General features: G+C 34.7%; 1 protein-coding gene and 1 pseudogene across 1 annotated transcript in view; both read left to right on the top strand.

The window, feature by feature from the left end:
* Nucleotides 1–12,731, top strand: part of LOC145287800 (diphosphoinositol polyphosphate phosphohydrolase 1-like) — a 567,419-nt gene that overhangs the window by 413,328 nt on the left and 141,360 nt on the right. The gene's annotated exons all lie outside the window — the stretch shown is intronic.
* On the top strand, nucleotides 11,458–11,574 carry LOC145288312 (5S ribosomal RNA; annotated as a pseudogene).

The following is a 12,731-nucleotide window of genomic DNA, read 5'->3' as shown; positions in this document are numbered from 1 at the left end:
ATTTTTGAATAGAGGGCCATTTTTATAATAGAAAAATGACCCAAAAAGGGCTGGATAAAAGAAATAACTCTATCGAAGAGAAAAGACAATTATCCAGTTACGAATATTAAATGTAGTTGTCCCAAGCAAAAAAGTTTTTAATCCAGACAGAAAAGCTTTGAATTTTAAAGAAGTACCAAGTATTTAAAGAACCAAGGATGGAGTACTGTTGCCACATCTGGGCAGGAGCTGCTAAAAACAGCCTATCCTACCTTGACAGAGTACAAAATAAACTTTGTGGCTTAGTGGGGGATGCTCTTTTCTATTTCCTGCAACCTCTCTCGCACAGGAGAGATGTTGCGAGCTTGTCTTTGTTTTATCGTTACTTCCATGACAAGTGCTCGTCTGAGCTCCAATCTCTGGTCTCCCCTTGCCAATCTTTCACGATGAGCACCTGTCTAGCTGAGGCCACTATCAAAACTTTTCCCCACTCTTTATCTGTGCCAAAACCAAAACGTAGATTCCATGAACAAAGCTTCTTTCTTAGAAGTGCACGCCTGTGAAACTCTGTTCCATTTGCCTGTTTCCCACCTGACTATAACTTGGATGTCTTCAAGTCCAACATAAACAAATTCCTGTTGAACCGCCCCCTTAAGACACCTTATAAAATCTCCAATACTAACGATTACATCCCATTGATTACTGTACACACAATAACCCTTATCCCTGAGTGGCTTCCGGGCCTTGATAGGTGGTGACTACCTTGTAAAAAAAAAAAAAAAAAAAAAAGTAAGGAATTGTAATATAAATCCAGTCAGTGTTAGCAGTGGTCCACCTCTCATATGAAGATGAGAAAACTATTCAAAGAGATTCAATTAGTTTGTTCTTGCGCGTATGGGTACATGTGAGAAAATCAGCAGCAGCCAAAGGATAGCTGGATAGCAAAAATATTAGCAGCGGCAGCAGCTGTTAAACTAAAGCACATATGCAAATTAGCAAATGTGTGAAAGCTTGTGTCACAAGAAAAAGAGAAAAATGCACCACATGGTCAAGAAGAGAAGCAAGTTGAACATATGAAGTTGAGGGAAAGCACTGGCTAACGACCAAGAAGTAAGACTTAAAAAAAAAAACACATGTGTGTGAAAAGACTTTTGCAAGATTAGGAAATGTGTTGTTTTGGAAAAACCACAAATAAATGCATTTCATTTGCAACTTTAAAAAAGTGCTGAGTCGGATTTTTCTTTTTCTTTTTTTATTTTTTATTTGTTTGTTTCTGCGACGTTACAATATTGAATACAGAGACAAAACAAACTAACAAGAGGTTTGAAGTGTAACAACACAGTTAAAAAGTAGTGGCTATGTTACATTATCAACCCTGGCTATAAATATAATCGTCCAAATTTTTGTGATTGTACCCCTCTTATTATTATGGCAGAAATGTTGCAACAGACAGTCTAGCTGTAATGGTAGTAGGCTGAACGAAAACCACTCGAGGGTCGGATGTGGCACACAGGCTGTGGGTTGTCGGTTCGTCATCTTGATAAAGCTTAAAAATTATAACATGCGTGATGTATGCATGTGCTACTATAAATAGTATTGTCAGTGCGGGTAGGTGTTAAGGATAGTTGTTATTTGTAGCGAAATATCACTTAAAATAACTTAGTATGTTAATAGTCAAACCATTTCTGCTGTTGTATAAGTTACTGAAGAAAGTGATTTTTTTTTTTATATTTGTTGCTGTAGTTGTTGCAATGTGTTAGCTAATCGACGCTAAAGCTTGAACCAGGTGTACTGTCAAAATAAAAGTTCTCTTGTTTCTGGATTGTTTAGATTATTCGCATTATTCGGACTACTGTTCTCATCTTGAGAGTTATTTTAATAATGTTTTAGTTGAGGTAACCTCCGGTATACCTTGTTCAACTTCTAGCCAATTATGGCTGATAGAACGACAGCAGGCTATCCCTGTGGATCGAATAAATTGTTTTGTTCAAAATTATGCGCAGATTCCTAAGTTCAGCAGATACACATGAAGAAGGTCAGAGGTTACACCGACCAAAATGTGTAAATGACACTCAAGATGAGAACAGTAGTCCAAAATATCCAAATAATACGAATTATCAATCCACATCTAAAAATAATTCATAAACCGTAATACCAATGTTGTTCCAAAAACAATATTCCCACAAAAGAAAAAAAGAAAAAAAAGCATAATAACTAACAATAGAAATATTAGTCGCAATGGCTCCTTTTTACTTTAAGGTGGAAACTTGTCATATTAAGGGAGATAGCTTATTTCAGCAAACTTCTTTCCCACTGGAGAGACGTCGCCAGCTTGTCTCTGCTCTATCACTATTTTCATGGTAAGTGCTCGTCTGAACTCCAGTCTATGGTTCCCGCTTGCCAAACTTTCATTCGACTAGCTAAAACCACTATATATGATTTTCACCACTCTCTATCTGTGCCTAAATGTAGACGCAGATTCCATGAACAGAGCTTTTTTCCCAAAACTGGCCGCCTTTGGAACACTGTTCCACTGCCATACTTCCCAGCTGAATACAACATGGTAGCCTTCAAATCTAATGTAAACAAGTTCCTGTTAGGTCGTCCTCATAAATAAACAAAATTCCACCCAATTTACATCATTAAGGATTACTTCACTACCACTTTACATTCATTAACCCTTATCCTTGAGTGGCCTTCAAGCCTTCATAAGCAGTGATCCTCAAGTAAAAAAAAAAAAGTCATGAGAATAAAACTTAAGATGAGAATAGTCGTCTGAATAGTCCAAATACTAATACAAGCAACTTACATGTTTTGCAAACTCAAGCAACTTGTGCCATCTAACATACAAAATTATTTTGTGAGATTTTAAAAGTTGAACCTAAATAGCATTTAAGTTGACATATCAAACTTTGATGCTGATTAGCCTATTTTCATTTTTCCTCTTTTTTTTTGGGGGGGGGGGGTGCACGATGTTATTATTAGTGCTATGACAAGTGAATAATTTTTTTCATTATTTTGACTCTCGAGTATATATTAGTTAATATCTTACATGTTTTTATATAGAGTGATGTGGTTCTCGATTGATTAACTGTGTCGGATATATACTCGAGAGTCAAAACAATGATAAGAATATTCTCTTGTCCCTAGTTATTAATACTTTGCTGCAGTCTATTAAACCCACTGGTAAAATGGAAAGATTTTTCTATTATGACTGAATAATAAAATCATCAACGAGAATAACTCATTCTCACAACATTTGACCGATGTAACCTCCGACCTTCTTCGGGTGAATCTGTTGTCAAACTCTGGAATCTTTCTGTTAAAGACTTTCTAAAAGGCCCGTGACGTAATGGATAAGGTAGCAAGTAAAATTCAGTTCTAAGTGACACTCTTATGGAGGTTGAAGGTTCAATCCTCAGTGAGGGTGATACTAAGAATGCAATTGCAAATTACTTAAGACTTCTCCCCAATCATGGCTGATGCAACAAAAGCATGCTAAACTCGTGGATTAAAGTACTATAAACTAAATGGAACTTTGATGATTAAAGTTTCTTTCCCCTTGTGGAACACAATACCGTGGATTTGCTTCCCATCTGAATGCAGCATGGTCGTTTTCAAGTCCAACGTTAGCAAATTCTTGTTGAGCCATTCTCTTAAATAATCTAATATCCGTTCAGTCTCAACCATTTTTTACCAATCCTCACAGTGTTGTTTCATTGTTCTTCTGACAATTCATTAATCCTTATCCTTGAATGGACTATGGGCCTTGATAAGTGATAACTTGTTGGTACATAAAATTTTTCTTCCGGAGGTTGAAGATTCAATCCTCAGCGTGGGCGATACTAGGAATACAATCATGAATTACTTAAGAGTTCTACCCGGTTATGGCCGACGGAATGGGAGCATGCTAATCCTGTGAATTAAATAAACGGTTCTGTTTTGAATACTGTGTAGGTTCTCGAGTTCGGTAGGCTACACCTGGAGAAGATTGGCAGTTACATCCATCTATGGTCTCACCCCTGTAAAATATTCGCAACAAATACTCGTCTAGCTACAACCACTATCAACAATTTCCCTAAAAGTAAATGAAAATTCCATAAGCAAATTTTCTTATCTAGATACTTTCTGTCTGAAACGTAATACCTTGGGGCTACTTCCCAGCTGTCTATAACACGGTCGTTTTCAAGTCTAATTTTAATAAATTCTTGCTGAACCATCCTCTTACATATTTAAACCTTACCAAAGTTTCACCATTTCTGATCATTACGACGTTGTCTTATCCTCTATCTAACACTGATTAACTCTTAACCTCGAGTGGACTTTAGACCTTGCTAAGTGGTGCACTTCCAAGTAAATAATTTTCAATAAAAACATTAATTTTCCTTATTTTTTATCTCAAGATCTATGCGTGCCCAAACATTCCAATAGCTGTTTAGACCTCGGTGAAAAAAGGAAAATATTTCCTCTCTTAAAAAGTTTGTGTGTGTGTAAGAAGTGTTTATTGTCTGCTGAAAGAATTGGAACAAATACATTGAGGTAATTGCCAAGACTGCTGCAAAGAAGGTGAGCTATCTCTACTGTGCTAGAAGCTTACTCGCACTTGAGAATATCCTGTACCTCTACAAAGCCACTGTTCACCGATGCATGGAGTATTGTTGACACATCTGGACGGGTGCATCTGTCATTAGTCTCCTGCTCGTAGACGGTTAAAATACGAGTCGCCAACCTGATAAATCCCGTACTAGCAACCAACGCCAACTTTTGTCCCGTCACCAAAACGTGGCATCTCTGCGCCTATTTTTCAAGTATTTTAATGGAGTGTGGTCTGATGAACTCAAAACTCTGTTACCCTCACGGCAAAGCCGACGAGCAGCAAAATCTCACCCCTACATTATAGAGATCCCTAGATGCCAGAAAACGTTCTACTCAAATATCTTCCGTCAAATTGCTAGACTTAGGAATTTCGTCCCGGGTCCCTGCTTCCCTGACTGTACTGACATGCAGAAGTTCAAGTGTAATGTAAATAGACATGTTGTAGCCCAACTCCCTCCATAGTATGTCTGTAAATTTGGCCTTATAGCATTTGTTGACATATCAAACTTTGATGTTGATTAGCCTATTTTCATTTTTCCCCTTTTGGGTGGGGAGTGGGGGGGCGATGTTATTAACACTTACGGCAAAGTAGCACTGTGCTTTGCTTGGAGTGAAAATAACAGAAAAAATAATTTTTTTAAAGGATTCCATTATAAGTTGTACAATGCACACCAACCAACTTCTTTTTTTTTTTTTTTTTTTTTTTTTTTTCAATAGCTAACAAAACAAAAAGGAGTGAAATAAGTAACTGTAAAACAAAAAAATGTTACCAAAGGCAAGATAATTTACTCTTCTACCTACCTGGATAAGTTTTCTTATGTTTTTTTCTGGGGTAGTTAATATTCATGATAATATGGATTCGTCTGGCCCTATGTAAATCCAGACATTTCTGCCATCGAGCAGTGAGTGAGCACATATGAAGTTTAGCTGCTCATACTGGACACCAGGACTCTTTCACCTGAATATAGTGACCCCCTAACCAGGACCACAGCATGTTTTAACTTATGTTAATGTGTTTCATTTTAATTAAAACTAAAGTTAGTGTAAAGTTAGAATTAAATACAAAATGGTGATCTCACTGGAGCCATAGATGATCCTCGATAATCACTCAAAAATCGAAAATGAAACAAAATGCTTACAGCGATGTTTGAACCATGCTAAACTATCATATATCTAATTAAACTTAATCGGCTCAGTAAAGGTTGCAGTATAGTTAACACTTGATAAGTTGTAAACCAATCAACATTTAATGACGGACATTAACTGTAGCTATTGGTTGTAAGTATGAGATAACAAAAAATTGTATAAACGTTTAAATTAGGTAAGTTAGAGGATTATTATTATTATTCTAATGTGTTTGATATGAATTATGGGCTATCTAATGATATCGATAACTATTCCATATTTTTACTGCAGGTTGCATTAAAGGAGTGATATACCATAAATTTGTGTTTTATCATGAAACAAATTGAATTAAATATCTATCAGATGATTGAATGAACTTAACATCTGGTAATAACTTTTTTGCTGGTTAGGAGCAAAGTGTAGTATCTGTTCTGATATTACACTTCATATTTGATAATGTAAAGTAAAACATTAATTTAAAAACAGTTTAGGAATTGTCAAGTCAGAGTCTGACCAAGTTTATTACTTTAGAAATTGGAGTCAGATGAAATGGTCCAACTCAAAAAAAAATATATAAATATTTGAATAATAAATGATAAAACTTGCCCTAAACATAAGAAACAAAGATTGCCTGGGAGCAAAATCAAAGTTGCCTAAACACAAATGGGTGCAAAATCAAAGTTGCCTAAACACAAATGGATGCAAAATCAAAGTTGCCTAAACACAAATGGGTGCAAAATCAAAGTTGCCCCAAAGAAAAGAAATATGAAGATTGCCCGAACAAACAGGAAAAATAGAGATTTCCTCAAACAAAAGAATTATGATAGACTGATAAAAACGCAAATTAAAAATCAACTATGGCAATGAAAATTAACAATCAATTATGATAGACCAATGAAAAGGCAGATTAAATATCCTATTTCAAACTTAATATGACAGACCACCAGACCGGCTGAGTAAAAATTATAATATAATTAAAGCTTGATAATTTGTACATCAATCAACATTTAATGGCGAACATTAACTATAGCCATCAATTGTCGAGAAGATATATTTAATAGATAAAAAAGTATTAAATAAAAGAAAAAATTTACAAACTGTTAAAGTTGGTAGGTTAAAGAATTTAATTCTTGTGCGTTTGATATTTTTTTTTTTTTTTACAGTGATCACCACTTATCAAGGCCCGGAAGCCACTCAGGGATAAGGGTTATTGCAAGTACATTACGTTAGTGTGGAGATTTGATGAAGTGTTTACTTAAGGGGGCGGTTCATTAGGAATTTGTTAACATTGGACTTGAACACATCCAAGTTGTCCGGTGGGAAGCAGGCAGACGGAACAGAGTTCCACAGGCGTGCAGTTCTAAGAAAGAAGCTATAAATTATGTGTTGTATTTTTCTTGTTTGTTTAAAACTTATCAAGTGTTAACTATTCTGTATATATTTACCGACAACACCTCTTATAGGGAAGTGAGGATGCAACTAAAAACTTGGTTTTTTGGTTTGTTTTATTTATTTTTTTTTTTTTATGTTTCAAATTGCTGCCATTGAACCGAAAAGTACCAATACAAACCACCAGAAAGAGAAGAAAATGTTAGCCTCTAAGCATTGAAGAAAAAAAAAAAAAAATTGGAATTTTATGGAAGCTGGATAATTAAGTATAAGACTTCTGACATCAACAGGCCTATCATCTATTTTTACAGACTTTAAGAATCCAGTTGAAAGAAAACTGTGTGATAAGGTTACCAAAATGTGTAGCAGCCATGGTTATAGTCGTTATGATGATGATGGTGGTGGTGGTGGTGGTGATGATGATGATGATAGATAAAAGTTAAAATCGCTGCTTAAATAGCATTTTATATATATATATATATATATATATATATATATATATATATATATATATATATATATATATATATATATCCCCATCTAGCATAAAACTTGTATCGGAATTTTAGAAAAACGGTGCCAAAAATGCATATTTTGAGTCTGCAGAAAAGAGATAAATTTTTTCAACTCTTCTAGTTCTTTCAAGTGTCCCAAAAGATATAAAAATTTAAATCTCTATATATCAATCTGTATGTATGAATATATAATATATATATATATATATATATATATATATATATATATATATACACACACTAGCTGGGAGATCCAACATTGTCCGGGATTAAATTAAGATCGATGACTTTTCCACACTTCCAATACTTTTATTGCTAGAAAGTTACTTACGCCTGAAAGTATCCTGTACCTATACAAAGCCACCTCTCGCCCATGTATGGAGTACTGTTGTCACATCAGTATTTTAATGGTGAATGCTCCGAACTACAAGGCCTTGTACCCCTTTGACATAAATACCCCTAATAAATCCGGCAAGCAGCAAAATCTCACCTCTACACAGTAGAGATCCCTACATATAAGAAAGCCCTCTACTCTAATAGTTTCTTCCTCAGAACTGCTAGACTTTGGAACTCCCTTCCGGGTTCCTGCTTCCCCAGCTGTACTGACATGCAGAAGTTCAAGTGTAATGTGAACGGACATTTCACTGCTCAACTCCCTACATAGTATCCCTGCAACTGATGTCCCCGATAGTAGCCTCCTACATAAAAGTAGCACCGTGCCTTGTTTGGGGTGGAAATGGAATTAAAAAAAAATTTTAATTGTCATCAGAATCTATAAAATCGTCCATCTTTCAATCAAATCAATTGATTGCCTGCTCAAGGCAAGGACATACTGTATTGCATCAGAAAGAAAGTTCACATGCCTCCCCCAAGTGACTTAATCAACAATACATTATAGTCTTCATTGCATCTACTGTTGATTTTCCCCACTCTCTATCTGTGCCTAAATGTAGACGCAGATTCCATGAACAGAGCTTTTTTCCCAGAACTGGCCGCCTTTGGAACACTGTTCCATTGCCATACTTCCCAGCTGAATACAACATGGTAGCCTTCAAATCTAATGTAAACAAGTTCCTGTTAGGTCGTCCTCATAAATAAACAAAATTCCACCCAATTTATATCCTTAGATTACTTCACTACCACCTTACATTCATTAACCCTTATCCTTGAGTGGCCTTCAAGCCTTCATAAGCAGTGATCCCCAAGTAAAAAAAAAAAAAAGTCATGAGAATAAAACTTAAGATGAGAATAGTCGTCTGAATAGTCCAAATACTAATACAAGCAACTTACATGTTTTGAAAACTCAAGCAACTTGTGCCATCTAACATACAAAATTATTTTGTGAGATTTTAAAAGTTGAACCTAAAATAGCATTTAAGTTGACATATCAAACTTTGATGCTGATTAGCCTATTTTCATTTTTCCTCTTTTTTTTTGGGGGGGGGGTGCACGATGTTATTAATAGTGCTATGACAAGTGAATATTCTTTTCATTATTTTGACTCTCAATTATATATCAGTTAATATCTTACATGTTTTATATAACTCCTCAGCCTAACGTTTACAGGGAATATGAACTGGAATAGATACATTGAGAGCATTGCCAAGGCTGCTGCAAGGAAGGTTGGCTCCCTCTACCGTGCTAGAAAACTACTTACGCCTGACAGTATCCTATAACTCTATAAGGCCACCATTCACCCATGTATGGAGTACTGTTGTCACATCTGGGCTGGTGCATCTGCTGCTTGTCTCTCGCTCCTGGACAGGGTTCAAAAGAGAGTCGCCAACCTGATAGGTCCTGAACTGTCATCTAGGCTTCAGCCTCCGTCCCATCAACGAGATGTTGCATCCCTCTGCCTGTTCTACAAATACTTTAATGGTGAATGCTCTGACGAACTGCAAACACTTGTACCTCCCCGACGTAACTACCCCCGACAAACCCGACAAGATACTAAGTCTCATCCCTTTACAGTAGAGATCCCTAGGTGCAAGAAAGCCTTTTACTCCAATAGTTTCTTCCCCAGAACTGCGGGTCTTTGGAACTCCCTTCTGGGATTCTGCTTTCCCAACTGCACTGATATGCAGAAGTTCAAGTGTAATATTAACAAACATCTTTCTACTCATCTCCCTTCATAATGATCCTGCTAATTAAGTCCCTGATAGTAGCCCCCTGCTTCAAAGTGGCACTGTGTCTTGTTTTGGGGTGAAAATTGAATTAAAAAAAAAAAATAGGGTGATGTTTAATATCTTACATGTTTTTATATAGAGTGATGTGGTTTTTCATTTTGAATTCTCTCCTGTTTTATAAAAAACCTACTGTTGATTTTATATGCCTGGCTCTTCTACTTGTACTGTGATAAAACTTCTCAAATGCACTTATGTTATACTGTATAAAAATGTTAACCTTGGTCAAAATCGAACTGTTACTTTAATTAGATTTTTTGGATTATCGATTTTCGATACTTATTAGAGACATTCCTATGCGAAACCTATTTACAAACCCTCCCAAACAAGTCAAGTACATTTGTGTGAAATTTCAAATAAATCGGCCCAGTCGTTTTGGATCCCATAGGAAACAAACTTATTCAATTATATTTCACCTTTTATTTATATGAATCCTTTAATCTATGAAGCTTGCTGTAACTACAGAGCATATACAAATAAATGGTAAAATTCTATATTCCAAATTTCAAGATGTTGTCCATCTTGCCGTTTATTTCTTTCAGCATGTTAAAATGTTCAATTCTTAACAGGACCTGTGTCATTGCACAAAATCATTCATGTAATTATTTTATCAATTTTTGAATTTATTCTGCCCTTACTGATCAGAAGCAGTTTCTGTTAAGAATTGAACATTTTAACATACTGAAAGAAATAAACGGTAAGATGGACAACTTCTTGAAATTTAGAATATAGACTTTTTGCCATATATATATATATATATATATATATATATACAGTAGAAGCCCGGGATACAGCATTAAAAATCTGTAACAAAATACAGTACAGTATATAATACACATGTATATAATCAAATAATATTATAAATAACACCATAAGGCGGCGCAAATATCGTAACCAGGGGACAGGAAAAAAACATTGTATTCCACATCATAATCTGAAAAAAACGTATCTTGAGGCCACCGTATCCCAGGGTTCTACTTTATATATATATATATATATATATATATATATATATATATATATATATATATATATATATATATATATATATATATATATATATATATATATAAATAAATATATATATATTATATAAAAGGAACGGTTGGGCCGATTTTTATGAAATTGTACACAAATGTACCTTTGGCTCACTTTATATTCATTCCTGTTGGGATGAATATAGAATGATCCACGTAGACTCTTTTACAAGATCTGAATTGAGAGTTCAAACCAATATAAGAATAAAAAAGGGCGTTTTATGAATTTTTTTTTCTCAAGTAGTTTTTCTTTCAATTAAAGGGTAAGTAACTCTGTATAAACGAATATAGAGTTACATCCTTTTTTTATTTTTATTTTTATTTTTTTGATGGTATTCATTTTAAAATAATTCAGACCCAGACAGTGTATTTTATTTTTTTCTGGAAGGAATTAAACCGAATTGCAATTCATCATTCTTGAAAATATGCTGCATCATGATCACCACTAATCAGACCTAAGATAGATTGAATTTTAGGAACCATTAATTATAAATAATAGATAAAATAACAATATATATATATATATATATATATATATATATATATATATATATATATATATATATATATATATATATATAGAGAGAGAGAGAGAGTAATCTGTTATAATAAGAATTTATGTATATTGGTAAGTAATACAGCATAATCATGTTGACACACCGGTTCCTATCAGATCACCGAAGTTAAGCAACATTGAGCCTGGCTAGTACCAGATGGGTGACCATTTGGGAATTCTAGGTGCTGTATGTGTTTTCCGCTTATCTCGGCATTGTTTCCAGTCGTTCTGAACCTCCACTTACCACTGGTATTCGACAATGTCGACTCAGGAGAGGTGTGGTTCAGGATTGCGCAACTCTTGCACCCTCACCGTGGATATCCATAGTCTGTCAAAACTGAAGGAAGCCTTTTATATATTGATAAGTAGTTAGATTATGCATCTTAAAACAAAAATAGGTTTAAGGCTCCCAAAAATTCATACTATAATTGTCTGCAAGGGGCATGCCATAGTGGATAAGTACTTGAAAAAATTTAGGTGTGACACTCAACATACTACTGAGAATTACATAGGGCTTCTACCCGGTCATGGCAGATGGAACGAGAGCATACTACCCTCGTGGATTAAATAAAGGGTTCTGTTAGAACCTGTGTTCAAATTCCTGAGTTTGACAGAAAGATTCCAGAGATTCGACAAGATACACCTGAGGAAGATTGTAGGTTACCTGACCAAAACCTTGTGAAAATAACACTCAAGATGAGAACAGCTGTCCGAATAATCTAAATTACCAATCTTCATCTTAAAAATTTAGAAATAAAATAAAAGGTAATTGATAAAACGTCCTTTTTCAAAACTAATATGCAAATCAACCTTGCAACTGATATCACATATGAGCAGTATATTAAAAAGATGGCGCAGTGTCTATTAAAACTTGAAATTGGACGTTTTGGCTTTACCTTTAGTGCAAGAAATGGACCCAACCTTTGCGTTTATTCACGTAGATGAATATAATTATTTCTGCTTTATTTTGCAGATAATTCCTGTGTTTAAAATGATAAGGTGTGTTTTGTTATGCAAGTTTCTTTCCCTGAACTCAAAACTGAAACTAGGGATGTTTGTTTTCTTTCTCATATTTCCAAATTCTCTTCAGCTGATAAATGGTTAATTGTTCATGGCGTTGCTTTGTCTGTGTAATACATTGATTTCAATGTTTTTTTTTTTTTTTACTTCTTATTCATTTTCTAGCTAGCTAGCTAGCTCGGTGGTCCTGTTTATGGGAGTGGAGGACAGTCTACAATGTCATTAACTCTTTGACCCTAAAATGAGGGAAGGGGGTCTTTTCCAACCATTTAATATATTAATTAAAGAGAAGTAACTTTAATATTTTAATCAAGGAATTAATCCTTTATAC

This window comes from Euprymna scolopes, chromosome 11 (genome assembly GCF_053919585.1).
Source record: "Euprymna scolopes isolate OS-2025 chromosome 11, ASM5391958v1, whole genome shotgun sequence".
Classification (NCBI taxonomy): Eukaryota; Metazoa; Mollusca; class Cephalopoda; order Sepiida; family Sepiolidae; genus Euprymna; species Euprymna scolopes.
Note: the sequence above shows the minus strand (reverse complement) of the source record. Positions and strands in the feature narration are given on the sequence as shown.